This window comes from Leptidea sinapis, chromosome 32, assembly GCF_905404315.1.
Source record: "Leptidea sinapis chromosome 32, ilLepSina1.1, whole genome shotgun sequence".
NCBI lineage: Eukaryota > Metazoa > Arthropoda > Insecta > Lepidoptera > Pieridae > Leptidea > Leptidea sinapis.
The window spans coordinates 10,506,708-10,522,193 of record NC_066296.1 but is presented as its reverse complement, the minus strand read 5'-3'; positions in this window follow the sequence as shown (position 1 = coordinate 10,522,193).

Genomic DNA, 15,486 nt, shown 5'->3' with positions numbered 1-15,486 from the left:
GTGGCGATCAGCGTGGGTCGCTTCTTCGGTTTGAAACGCGTACAGCTCCTAACTCTTAGTCATGCGGGCTGGCCTTAGGTGCATTCTGCGTGTAGACTATCCAGAGGGAGGCTCCTTTGCACAGGATGCCGGCTAGCTTATGGGTACCACAACGGCGCCTATTTTTGCCGTAGAAGTAGTAATGTGTAAGCATTATTGTGTTTCGGTCTGAAGGGCGCCGTAGCTAGTGAAGTTACTGGGCAAATGAGACTTAACATCTTATGTCTCAAGGTGACCTGCGAAATTGTAGTGCCGCTCAGAATTTTGGGCTTTTCAAGAATCCTGAGCGGCACTGCATTGTAACGGACAAAGCGTATGAGTTAACATCAGCTGAACGTCTTGATCGTCTCTTGCCTTTTTCTTAAAAAAAAACAAGATTAGTATAAATATGTACGACATTTAAAATTTTGTTTATAAAAAAAGTTTCAATTCTGACATGTGCACTTTGTACACACGCATTCTTTTTTTATGAAATCTTTGTAGGCGTACTGAAATAAAGCGATTTTGTGTTGAGACTGAGCTGTCACGCTTGTTCGTGTAACTTCACCTCGAGTCGCCTTGGGAGGGATCAGAGAGAACAAAATTCACCAGAGTAATCTATTCACAATTTTTATGACAAAATATTATATTTTTAATTGTTAGTGTTGTTACTTTTGACTGTAAAATAAAATATTGCATTTTGTATAATTTACTGCGTCCTGATAAAGTGTTTTTACTTATGTCGTGAGGTCTTAAACATACATCAAAACGGAGACGCAAAGTCTCCCACAGCGATAGAAGTTCTAGACACTTTGGAATCTCAAGTATGTCTGTCTATTGTTTCGCTATAACTGATTTTCATTTTTAATATCATATGTTTTCTTACGCACGAACAATCTATATTTAAAGATGTAATGATAAAAAAAAAACTCGACATAAATGAAATATGCAACAATTTTTAGATTTTTTCGTTACTTGTGTTGTAAGAACCTAGTAATTCACAAATTTCACAAGTCTTTGTCAATAAGAAAGTACCTATTGCCTGAATTATAATTTATTTTCACCAGTGGATCCAATAAACTTCAGAAATTTCTTACAACCTTTAATTTTCAACGTCATGCCCTTTGCCCCTTCCGAGCTTCATGTCGCCCTAGTAATTAAATTTGTGACGCCTTAGCGAAGCCCCATTTTGCTATGGCGAAATTACAAAACTTGAAAGGGCCAAAGGAATTTTTACGTCAAAAACATCTGTAATATTATATTTTACCTGTTGTGGCTCACGGTGGCTTTTAAAATTTAATTGGGTTTGGACAGAGTTATGAAATATATATTTTAACTCAGGAAACATTAACATATAATTAGATTTGTTCTTAAATTTAAGTATAAATCGGCTAAAAAACTGTTAATCTGTTAATTGTTTAAAAGCTACCTAGGTTACACTAAAAGTTTTGCGTAACTTAAAAAAACAATTTATTGCTATTCAAAATACTCTCCTTTACATTTAAACATTTTTTTCATGCGATTGAAGAATTTTTTAAAACAGGAGGAGGACCAGAGATCTGAAGGTATGTTTTCTACGTGCTGATTGAACGCTATCACTGCCCCTTCGGAATTGATAAAAGTGAAACCTCTTATCAAATCTTTGATTTTGGGGAAAATACAGAAATCACAAGTTGCTAGGTTGGGGCTATGTGCAGGATGGGTGACAAGTTGTACTTTTTCGGAAGCTAAAATTGACTTAGTTTTGTTGGCCGTGTGGGTAGAAGTGTTGTCATGATGTAGGAGAACGCGGATTTTTAGTCGTCTTTCGCGAACTTTTTTAACACACTTGGCATTAACACTCTTTTGATCTTCAAGTGGAATTGTGTAGATGGGACCCGTAGCTGAGAAAAAAAATGCGATCTTATTTTTACTAACGTTTCTCGCCTGTCTCACTTTTTTTGGCCTGTTCTTATTTTCAAACACCCATTCACAAGACTGCGGTTTTTTTTTTTTCAAAATAATAAATCCACGTTTCGTCTCCTGTGACAATGTCAAAAACAGCATTATAATGTCCGCGATCGCACTTCATTAGCATCTGTGAGCACCATTCCACGCGAGCCCGCTTCTGCTCCGCTGTCAGTTCATGAGAGATCCAACGACAACAAAGTTTCCGAACTTTCAATTCTTCGTGAAAAATTTTCTGAATTTGGCTCACACCAATCCCCAATAGTCCTCGAATTGTCTCATAGGTAATTCGCGGGTTTTCTTCAATTAGCCGCTTAACAGTAGCCACATTATTTTCGTCGACGGCTGTTGAAGGCCGCCCTTCATGAAATTCGTAATGTAAAGAAACCCGACCTATCTCAAATTCAGCAAACCATCGCCTCACGGTGCTCAAGCAAGGGCCTTCTCTCCCAAAAGCATTTTGAAGACGAGCGGCACAGTCCTACAGAGAGAGAGAGAGAGAGAACTTTTAAAATCATAAAAATCATAGCTCTAAAATCTTTTCGACTTAATTCCATTTTCGTTGCGTACGTAGAACATTGATGTGTGATAAAAAACAATTGACCAATGATTTCCCGTCAATTGTTATTTTTTATTACAAAGAAGGTTGCAACATTTCAAAAAATATAACCTTCGAAATTCAAATAGTTCCGATTAGTTAGAAGTGCAAAACTTTTAATGTGCCCCATGTAAAGTAGTGTGAGTGATGGCTTATTCAATTCTTAATGACATCTAGAAAAATTAATCGAGGAAGTATAAGTATGTATTAACAAATTAAAATTGTTATTAAAAAAAAATAACATGAAAAAGTATAGCGTTTAGTTTTTCTCGAAAACTATTAAGTAATAAAAAGTTAAATTTTGAAATGGGACTCTTATTTTTTAAATTTTGAAAAGGGCCTCTTAAAGAGCAGAAAATAACGAATAAAAGCTTCTTTCTCGAACTACCTTTTTTCAAACCAGCCTTTACGCTTCCCCAACTTTTAATATGTACGAAAGATTAAAATATTCCGCATAAAGAAATATAATACAACGATGAACGAACAAACCAGACAATCCACTGCGGGAATATTGCATTTGCAGCACTCTTCCGCCAATATGAAACGTTTTTACAAAGTGCATTGAGTAATCCCTACAATTTTCAGCTTTATTCAGATAATTTAAAGTTTAAATTCACTCGGCTCGTCAAAACGGAGTTATGTAGGTATATTGAAGGCATTATTGCGAATAGTTGGGCTGAATGGACGCCGTTTAGTTGGTGCTTAATGAAAATTCAAAAACGTTATACAGAATGCTTATTTAATGTTAATCGAATATCGGGGTTTTGAACGCATAGTTTTGAAGAAATATTTTAAAGTTCAGTCTGCGATTGTATTTTAACTTTAGATCTAGTTAAGCTCCTAACAGACTAGATTTACCAGTGGGGGGGCTCTTTTGCACAGGATGCCGGCTAGATTATTGGTACCACAAAGGCGCCTATTTCTGCCGTGAAGCAGTTATGTGTAAACAATACTGTGTATCGGTCGGAAGGGCGCCGTAGCTAGTGAAATTACTGGGCAAATGAGACTTAACATCTTATGTGACGCGAAATTATAGTGCCTCTCAGAATTTTTGGGTTTTATACGAACCCTGAGCGGCATTGCATTATAATGGGCAGGGCGTATCAATCCATCAGCTGAACTCCCTGCTCATCTCGCCCCTTATTTTTATAAAAAAAAAAACTTCAATATAGGGGCAGGTTATCAACTCGTGTTTATATTTGTATGTTTTTAACCTCAGAAATCTATCTTTTTGGACCGATTTGGAAAATATAATTGGATTATTAATTTGTTATTTTGTACTTCCACGCTGATACTCTTTTGTATTCATAATATTAAGACAAATATATATTTTTATAATTTTAATTACCATCTTTGAAAGTGTGCATTATGTGTGAAGCCGTTTTTTTTTTGTAAAAAGTTTTTGTATTTAGTAAGTAATATCTGTTATAGAATCCAGCTTTTGGGTAACAATCGGGTATTTGGTTTTGCCTGTTGATGATAGGCCTAATTACAACATAATACCCGATCACCATCACTCATTAAAATTGTTCGTCAACATCTACTCTGTTTTCCAGTTTAATCCAATTGTATAATGTCTTTTCTTCTACGTCTTCTGTGATAACTTAAGACATAGTGCTGCCAATTCGTTAGGATAAGCTGACAATAAATTTTTATATTTTAATGTCGTTCATTAGATTTCTTCTTTTGCTGTGTTTGATTGTGTGGCAGATATATTTATGAATTACTAAGTACAAATGACTGAGGTACATTATACGCCAGAAAATGTTATATACATTTTCTGGCGTATAATGCCTTACCTTATTAATATACCCCTTTGGAAGGGCTAGCTTTTTTAAACCCAAAATTTCTGATTTGCACTACAATTGCGCACGTCACCTTGAGACATAAGACGCTAAGTCTTATTTGCCCAGTAATCTCACTAGTTATAATATAAAAAAAAACCCTTCAGATAAATAAATTACTGTCGTTACACCGAAAAGTATACGGATCGAGAATGTACTAACATTGTCGTAGATCGACAGTGATACGGATCGAGAATGTACTAACATCGTCGTAGAACGACAGTGAATCAACAGGAACAGAAACGTTTAGAGATATTGGCAACGGACCTTAAGACAAGACTTGCTAAGCTTATAAAAACTTGGGCTTCTGCCATTTACAGTTCGAAATGTGGTTTATATTGTGATTTGCTATTCTAATATTCTGTGAAACACACGAACACTAGTTTTTTTTTTTTATGAAAAAAGGGACGAGTCGAGCTTGACGTTCAGCTGATGGAAATTGGAACGCCCTGCCTCACAGCAGAAATAGGCGCCGTTGTGGTACCCATAATCTAGCCGGTATCTGTGCAAAGGAGCTTCCCACTGGTGAAGTTGTTGTAAAGTTTTGATTTGATAGCGTTTCCTGTGTGAAGCAGACGCAGCTAACTAGTATTATTTATGTAGAAAGTCTCACAAACTCGTAAGTCATAGAGACGTTAGTAAAAATGTTTTAATATAAACATTTCCAACTGTATCAGAAAGGTGGAAGTTTTAACAAGCGTGTAACTACTGTTAGGGAAGTAGGAAACTCCTAATGAGATATCCTCAGTCGGATTTACTGCCTACTGTTTGTGTATAAACTTTGTGAATACTTTTAGATTTGCTATACAGCGTGTGGCTTTTTGTTATAATATCTACAATTATTTTTTCTAGGATGGAATATTTCAGTTGTTATATATGTAATTTATCACCTTTTATGAATAAGATTATTAGATTATTATAAAGTTATTCATCATTTAAGTTGACAAAAATATTTGAAATAGTGGACGGAATATAGTTACAGTAGGATATTTCCTAGACCTAAGAAAAAATATATTTAGCCTTATTATGTAATTCCATATATTAAATGGAAAAAGGCATAAAATATTTTGCATAGAAAATTTAAAATACGCAGTTGCAATGGTGTCGCAATAGGTTCAACCGTTGACCCTAACCACGAAGGCCCCGGTTCGATGCTCGCACGCCACGTACCAATGTGTTTACGGTTTTCGAATACATAATATGTCAAATCGACGCTTTTTAAGGTTCGCTCTTGTGTTTCCTCTGGTATTACTAGTGAGTGTAGGCTGTGTTCACGAGAATCGTCACCGTTTTCTCTCTACATAGAGATTTTCATTATAGTAGGTAAAACTAAAAATAACGGATTGCTTGTAACTAATTATAGTAGGCTTCATGAGGTACATAATAGCTTTAAGGGTAAATGTATACACTTTTATATTAAAGTCCCAGTCGCTGTTCACGCATTATCTATAAATAAATATTAAATGTTTTCAAAAATAGCTCTGTCGTAAATCCTACTACTCCACAGCTGAATATCATATACATATAAGTGATCAGACAGCCTGGGACTAGATTATGATTATTTTATAGCAATAGCAATGACAATACAATATTATATATTTTGGGATAGTTTCTGGCGCGTCTTCTCTCTCAGAGAGCCGAGATTTGTTTCCGAAGCGGTTGTAGTTTGAAGTGACATCACAAAGAATTATAAAAGAATCAATTATGAGAAAATAAATACCTTTTAAACCTACAGGTCTACTAATAAGGCCGCACCAATGGCCATAATCTTTGGTAAAACTAAAAGAATTACTGGAGTCTTTACGTGTTACAAGAGAACCTACTTGAACGTCAGAAAAGCGTCCAAGCCTACTTGAGGTTGAGTTTAGTAAACAATCTAAATAGTCTTAATTATTTTAGTACAGCCTGTATAACGTAAGAATCCTTAATCTTTTTCTTGATTAGATAGGGTTGAAGTCAGTGAAGGGTGTTAACGACTGTACTCTATCGCATAATTAAGTATGAACTTAAGCACTTGGAACCGTTATTGTCATTATGAAACCACTTGTTTGTGAGTCTGTTAGCAAACTTTACTTTACCAGTCCTTTGCACAGAATGCTGGCTAGATTATGTGTACCACAACGGCGCCTATTTCTGCCGTGAATCAGTAATGTGTAAACATTACTCTGTTTCTGTCTGAAGGTCACCGTAGCTAGTGAAATTACTGGGCAAATCAGACTTAACATCTTATGTCTTAAGCTGACGAGCGCAATTGTAGTGCCTCTCAGATTTTTTGAGCTTTTCAAGAATCCTGAGCGGCACTGCATTGTAATGGGCAGGGCGTATCAATTATAGCCAGCTGAAAGCCTCGTCCCGTATTTTCATAAAAAAGGCTGTGCCGACTGTAATATAAAACCCTTCACTTAAAGCAGTAGCAGGTATAAGTGAAAGAAGTCAGTAAAGTATGCCAGTCAACAATCCACCAATTTTAGGAGACATATTTATTTGTATGTATGTTACCCAAGACAAAACTTACTGTTGAATAATGGCATAACAAATAAATAAAAGGCATTACAATTATTTGAGCAATCTGTGATTTTAAATGAATAACAGTGAATTATTTGGAATTGATCTCCAGCCCTTTCGGTTTTTATTTTCGCTGTCATGTTTTTGCAATTATTTTATATATTTCTTTGGTGCTCCTTGGTAAGCTAATGCTTCCCATATCGGTCCATGATTGAGAGTGTGAAATGCTTTATTATACTCAACGAACGCTAGATAATAGGGAAGACCATATTCTTTGTATTTTTCTGTGACCTGTTTTATTATTTGTATGTGGCCTATAGTAGAAATGGCAATGGGCAGGACACCTAATACGAGACAAACAAGAAAAATGGGTCTTTTGGCTACTATTTTTAGTAACAAAATGGTATCCTAGAGAAGGAAAAAGACAAAGAGGGAGGCCTAGTCGTAGATGGAGCGACGATTTAAAAGACGCCGCTGATGTGACGTAGATCAGATCATGTCGTGACCGAGAACACTGGAAGAGCCTGGAGGAGGCCTATGCGAAAGCAAAACAATCTGTGCCGATGTCTACTGTAAACTAAATGTAAATCGAAATCTATGTATAGATTGTTATTAAAGGCTATTTATTAACAGTGCATAATTAGTAGAGGACACAGTCGGGATGCAAAACCTAGTTTGGAATAAATCAATTTGTCATGTCGAAATTATAATTATTTACTTAAGCATCGGCTCTGCGGAATCTCATAAACGGGCTAACACCATTTGTTACTGTCTACCCTGCTCCAACTCAGATATTGATATTTTGCAGTGATAAATGATCGAAACTCGGACACTCGTATCGAGGTGGCGTGAAACTAAAGTATTCTTTTATATCGCTAACCAAACTTTGGCAGTTTCACTTGAAATGTATCTCGTATTTTATTGATTATGCTCGCTAGATTCTGCAATTGTGGACCATTCGACTAGACTCTAATGTAGTCTTGCTGCTATCTGAAACACGTAACAGAAAAATAATTTTTAGGATACATCTTGTTTTTTATCGCCTTCAAAAAAAAATAATAGAATTGAGAACGACCTCCTTACGTTCTCAATTCTATTATTTTTTTTATGTATGTACACCGATTATGCTGAGATTTATGAACCGATTTACGTGATTCTTCTTTAGTTTGATGCGGAATACATGCCATTTGGTCCTTTAAATTTTGGTCCGTTTTTATTTTATGAATATTTTAATGAACATTCATGTTTACTTGGATGGTATAGTTTTATTTTGTGTAAGGCATTTTTAGGAGTTTTCATTTAGGTTGATTATAATTGACACCGATTTAAAACCTATCCATAGGTAGCACATACAAATAATAGTATTTTATTAATATTAAAGGTATTAGGTTTGCATAAGAGGTGTATTAAATTAAATCTTTATTGAGTTATTTTATACTTTTTAGTTTTTGAAGTCGGTTATTTTTAAACATAGATATCAAAAAGAATTGTAAAGGAATCAATTTTGAGAAAATAAATGCCTAAAGAAGGCATAAAGTCCTTTATGCCATTATTAGATTGGTCTTTTTTTCCCACAGGTACATAGAAATATATTGGGGTGTTCTATTATAGTGGCTACTTGTTTTTCAAACTTTGCCTATTTTTTTTAGAAGGTGTGTTATTATACCTAGGTCAAAATGAAGAATATATTTAGACAGACTGCCCCGAACTGTTTAATAATTTTCATTTTGTTACTAATAGAACTTTAATTAGAATTCCAAACCTTGAGCGATACAGCTATGTAAGGTTCAACTATCAAGAAAATTATTACGTCATTATAACGCCTTGCACTTCGTATAATATTTTGTGATTTAAAACTGACGTAGATTTATTCAACAATTCAATTTACAATTTAAACGTACTATCAATATTTATATTCATTTCTCAAATAAATTAGAACTACTGTTTTTATAACCATCTGTTATGTACAATATATTTATTTTGTAATTAGCTAGTAACTATCTATGTGAACATGTAAATAGCCTTTTATAAATATTTTCCTAGCTATCATTGTTTTAACTGTATTTCTGGCTCCTAGAAACTCAAGCGCTGGCACCTATTACGGTCAACGCATAAAAGCCTAACTTACCAGTATTCTTGATACACTTCCACGTAATGATAGTTTAAGCTAATTTAATGTAATTATAGTATTGTAAGTATAGTTATAAAATTTCTTTAGTTTGAATAAATATAAATGTGTCTGTAAGTCTTCCAATTATAATAAAATCAAATATTTCAAAAGGTATCAAGAATTTATTATAAACCATATTAAGGGATATAACTGAAGAGTTACAAAGCGATCTCACAAGTTCCTAAATGTTGGATGCGTCAACAAGTTCTTACTAGCTGTCAATAGATGAGTGCCGTCACAGACATTTTGGTTTGGGATGGAATTTGATTACACTTTGTCAGTCGCAGACCCCTTCAGCGTATTGTACAGAATGTGGCGTCTGTAATACTGAAATGTTTGAAATACACAGCCTGTCGATAATACGATCGTTCTTGTTATTGGCAGATCGAAATACAACGGGCACACTTTGATCTGAAAATACTTTATTTGATTTAACAATGCAGCATTATCACGTACCGAAAAATATGGGAAACTATAGGTACCAAAAGTGAAATACCCTGTCGTTTTAATATGAAAATTTCAATGTATTCATATTTGATCTTTGAATATGAATTACTAACGACCGTTCCCAATATTCAGTCTATGTCTTACTTGAGATAAACTGAATATCGGGAACGGCCGTAGTTCGACAACGTCAGTAACGTAAAGTGTAAAGTAAACTAATTCATTTCTTGTCTCTTGTTTTTCTTTCTTGCAAATATCTGCAAAACTCTCATTGGATATATTCACACTCCCAAGAGAAGATAAAACAAAACCAATTGAGAGTGCTCCGCTTAAGTTGGTTTAAAGTTAGAAGTCTTAACGCGCACAGTTGTATTAAATCGAAAGTGTAGAATTGTGCCCTCGGACTAAGTTTTGTAACACTTCGTAGTTACTTTATTACATATTCGATTCGTGCGAGAAGGTTTAGTATTTTTAAGTTACCTGTAATGGTAAATATATATATATGTTATGATTAGCATACTGTACAGTCCTACATTAGAGTCAGTCATCTAATAATAGGGGTTGATAATGAAATTGCCGTTTGATTGTAATAACTACTTCGAATTGACATCGAACCTTCATGGTTCAAGATTTTTGACTGAAACTTTTTGGACATGGTACCTATGTAGTTCTTCTTTTAAAAAATGCGCAACATTCGATTATCGACTTTCAGTTGTTTTTTTATTCAGCCTAGACAAGATAGATGGATACTTCGAAAATTCGAGTGATTTGCATACGAGTTCTGACGCGGAACTAACGCGGCAGAAACATATCGCATTATCAATGTTGAGTTTGGAGAGGGAACTGCTAATGAACTCACCGTGCGGTACAGGTGGAACCACACAGGTGAATAACAATTAATTGAAAGAGATGGTTGAAGTCGATCCAAGCAAAAATGGATTCTTTACGATAACCGTGAGCGAAAAATGAAATGGCTGTCCAAGTCAAACGCCGCAATAGTGTCCTAAAGCAAAGCTTACCAATGAAAAGGACATGGTGGCTGTTTGGAGATCTTAGCATGATGTTATTCACTATAGCTTTCTCCGATCTGGTCAAGCAATTACGGCAGTTGTCTACGACAGTAGACACGATATGATATTGTTGTTTGAAGTAGACATACTTCAAACAACAATGATAGCAAAACTAGCAGTGAAACAGCCCCGACTCATGAAACGATCTTCACCATTAAGACCTCATACAACACGAGAAACCGTTTTAACTCTACGGAAAATGCAAACACAAGACATTCGTCACACTCTGTATTCGCCAGACCTTGCTCCAACGGACTACTATTTTGTTTGCCACTTGATTTGGACAATTTTCTACGTGATAAAAAGTTTTCTTTTCAGGAGGCAGTACAAAATGCTTTCACACAATTTGTCGCATCTAGATCACCACAGTTCTATCGCTACGGCATAAATTACCTTCATATTAGATGACAGCAATGTATAGATAATAATGGCAATTATTTTGATTAAATAAATAGGTTAAAATAAAAAAAAAACTAATTTAATTTTTCAGTACAAATCGGCAATTTCGTACTTTAACTCCTAATATAAGACGGTCAAGAATAATGATAGGCGTTTGGCACTGCTCATTCCATCAACAATAAGTACTGCTTGCGAGTGATTATTTTGTCTTAGACAACAGGGCAGATTCTACACCAAAATTCATTCACGAAAAACTATACGAATTTTCCAGAAAATATGAATTTGTAACCTGATACATGTTCGTTGCATATATAAGTTCGTTTTTAAATAATCTTACCTTTCTTTTTGTGTATAAAAATACAAAATTGTTAGCAGAAAGATATGATATATTAAAGCGAATAAAAATATATTAATTTAAACATTTCATCACATACAAATAAATAAATTGACGATAAAATTCTACCCGGTTACATCATCTCTGGACCAGGCGTCGATGACGTCACATCGTCGATTTGTTACGGTTTGCAAAACAAGCATCACAACAATATTATTTTTAATAAATAAACATCGATTTATTTTATCTGTATTATTGATTGTTTCTATTATGAAAAATCAATGAAATCTGGGTTAAGTACAAATAGAAAGTATCATTTTTCTGACAGAAGAACTTTTAACAACAAAGTAACAGTGAAATTTTCAAAAACAAAGCAACGATGGCACGATAATATCACATATAACAGTAATGAAACTGCAAACCGTACTGACAACAGGACGAGCGCGAGGGGCTGAAAGGGGAACGGAAGGGGACTTTACGTTCCAGCGAGGTCCAAAGATAATGTGGCCGTGTAGTACTTCCACAGTAAAGTATATTTTTAATTGGTCACTCATCATTAATTAAATTTATTTTAACCCAGAACTTTTCCATAAACTTAATTTATATATATAAAAATGAATTGCTGTTCGTTAGTCTCACTAAAACTCGAGAACAGCTGGACCGATTTGGCTATTTTTGGTCTTAAATTTATCGTGGAAGTCCAGAGAAGATTTAAAAGGTGAATAAATATGAAAATGCTCAGAATTAAACAAAAATTACGATTTTGTTTTTCCTTTGATGTGTCCCCCGCTGTCGTTCAGAAATCAAATAAAAATAATGGCTTAAAATGAATAACTAATAAGAATTTTTATATCTTATATGTAGAGGTAAAAAATTAACTTAATTTTAGGTAATTATAGTAGATTAACTACAGTTGTTAACTATCTATAAGATTTTTTTATGTAGATTGATAAATCTTAATTTTTAAAAAAAAGAATTCCTTTTGTTTGTTTTAAGTTTTTTTTTTATACAGGAGTTTAGGTCTTTTATTTATCCATTGAGACAGTACGAAGTCTGCCGGGTCAGCTAGTAACAATATAAATATAATAATAATAGTATATAATATTAACGCTTTTACACAAATTATGTTGGCCCAAACTACAGGCATAAGCCTGTAATAAAATAATATTTAAAAGATTAAATACTAGGCGTAGGTACCTAAGAGCGATAAACATGTTAAGTTTACAATATATATTAAAGTGCTTCGCTTGTTTTTTGGGTAATTCTTTTTAATTTGTTTAGTAGGTAACACATTTAGTAGTAGTATTAAGTATTATCTCTTATAATACCAAAAAATACTTCTGAATTGGTTATGTTAACTAATGCTTATGACCATAAACTGGATACTGCAATAGATAACGTAGCAACTAAAACTTTGCCTCGCAAAAAGGAGACCTTACAATATTGAACCACAGTACAACTGCAGTGTGAAATTAGTTTGTGTAAAGTTAAATGGACGTATCTAGTTACCGAACACCGTTCACGGGAACAACCAACATACGACATTAGAAACTCACCTCATAAACTAACATTATAACTTATAACTAGAGCAATATTGCGAATGGAAAATACTTTATTCAACCTTTGTGGGTGCATTTGTACGTAATAAATGACGCATTTTGGACCCAGCTGTCACATTAATAAGAAGATACTTTACACAATTGTGTAGCATACATTTTTTTTTATGGAATAGGAGGACAAACGAGCGTACGGGTCACCTGGTGTTAAGTGATCACCGCCGCCCACATTCTTTTGCAACACCAGAGGAATCACAAGAGCGTTGCCGGCCTTTAAGGAAGGTGTACGCGCTCTTTTTTAAGGTACCCATGTCGTATCGTCCCGGAAACACCCCACAAGGAAGCTCATTCCACAGCTTTGTAGTACGAGGATGAAAGCTCCTTGAAAACAGCACTGTGGAGGACCGCCACACATCCAGATGGTGCGGATGATATCCTAACTTGTAGCGTGTCGTGCGACGTGAGATACATAAAGTAGTCTCACCAACCGTTAACGTTATACACGATCAAATTTTGCTCTAAATATTTTATCAGGCAAATTTACAACTCAATTATTTAGTCCTATTTTTCTTTTATTTTATTTATTAGGAAAACCAACAGCTTTAAAAACTTAAATGATACTTAAAATAATTACAGAGAGCGAATTATAGGTTTCCACAATTAGTGAGAGAGTAGAAAAATGGAACTGACAACGTGAGCATATACAATTTACATGATCATTAAAGTTAAAGTTAACGTAACAACTTAAGTAACTTTTCGTACTTAATAACTTGTTTACGGAGTAGGTCTAGACCAACTCGATTCAATCTCTATGTATCTTATCACAAAGTATAGTTTTGTTTGTAATTCATCTGGGTTAGAGCCTTTTTCTTTTATGAGGGAAAGTGGCAAGACATGCTTGGTGTGAACCTGATGGTAATATTAGTGGATACGTCCTGCCCAGTACATTTTTTGAATGGTAGAAACCCAAAATTCTGAGCGGCGATTGCACTCGTCACTGTGAGATTGATGTTTAGTCCAGTAGTTTAGCTAGCTACGACACCCTTTAAACCGCAAAAATATGCTTCCACAATATTGCTTGACCGCAGAAAACAGTGGCGCTCTGGTCGAAAAAAAGCCTTCCACATGATATTCTTTTTTAATGAACATAAGGAACGAGACGAGCAGGACGTAAAGGTGATTGTAATTGATACGCCATTACATTACAATTACAACGCAGTGCCATTTAGGATTCTTGAAAACCCCAAATATTCTGAGCGACCCTACAATTGCGCTCGTCATTTTGACACATAAGATGTTAAGTCTCATTTGCCCAGTAACTTCACTAGCTACAGTGACCTTCAGACCGAAACACAATAATGCTTACACATTACTGCTTCACGGCAGAAAATGGCACCGTCGTGGTACTCATAATCTAGCCAGCATCCTGTGCAAAGGAGCCTCCCACTGGGTAAAAATATATACCGGGGATTATGTCACACACAGTAGGATACCCTATCAACAAACTCGTTGTTATAACGGTCTTTTAAAATAGAAAAGCTGCCTAACTTCAAACTTATTACTTCCAACATGAATATTATCAAGAACAGCTAAATAAGTCATGTTACCATGTACGTGGGTGACACTAAAAGTTTTTAGAACTGGCCATTTAGAAACATTGCTAATGAAAACTTTTTTTGATTTCAATTTTAGAACTCTTTGGTAACCTAATGGTATATATTGCATTCATTTGACATTTGTTTTTGTGAATCGGCGGCTAATCTTATACTCTTGTAACACGAGAAAATGAACCTAACGCGAGAAAATTTTCGGTCAATGATTTATTATGACTTTCGTTTTGGGCTTACTCAACAACAAAGCTATGATAGGCTGCGAGTAGCATTTCTTAATGAAGCCCCATCTCGTGCCACTATTTACAATTGGTTTAACGAGTTTAAGCGTGGACGTAGCAATCTTAACTTTGGCGTCCTTTAACAGCGACTACTGAAGATAACATCAGTGCTGTGCGACGCATGATAGAGGAAGATAAGAGAGTGACCTATCAGCAGATACGGGCAAGCCTAGGCATTGGTATGAGTCAAGTTCAAAAATATTACACGAACATTTAGGCGTCAGGAAGCTTTGTACCAGATTCATTCCTCATACTTTAACCGACGACCAGAAACACCTTCGCATAGACTGATGTCGCCAAATGTTAGATAAGTTCAACGGCGGTGACTCAAATGTTGTATTTGATATCGTCACAGGTGATCAAAGCTGGGTATATTGCTACGAACCCGAAACTAAAAGACAATCAGCTCAGTGGGTGTTTCCTTTCGAGGATCGGCCAACTAAGGAAAATAAAGGAAGGAAAGAAGTCTAGGAAAAAAGATGATTGCCCCATTATTTAGTCGTAAAGGTCATTCGCGACAGTTGTGCTAGAAGATGGAAGGACAGTTACTGCAGACTGGTATGTCAATCGCTGTTTGTCTGTTGTCTTGGAAATAATTCGCCAGCAGCACCCTCGAAGCAGGATCCTCCTTCACCACGACAATGCTTCAGCGCACTCCGCAAAACGGATTGTTGTATATTTGACTATAGCAGGTGTCGAGATAATGAATC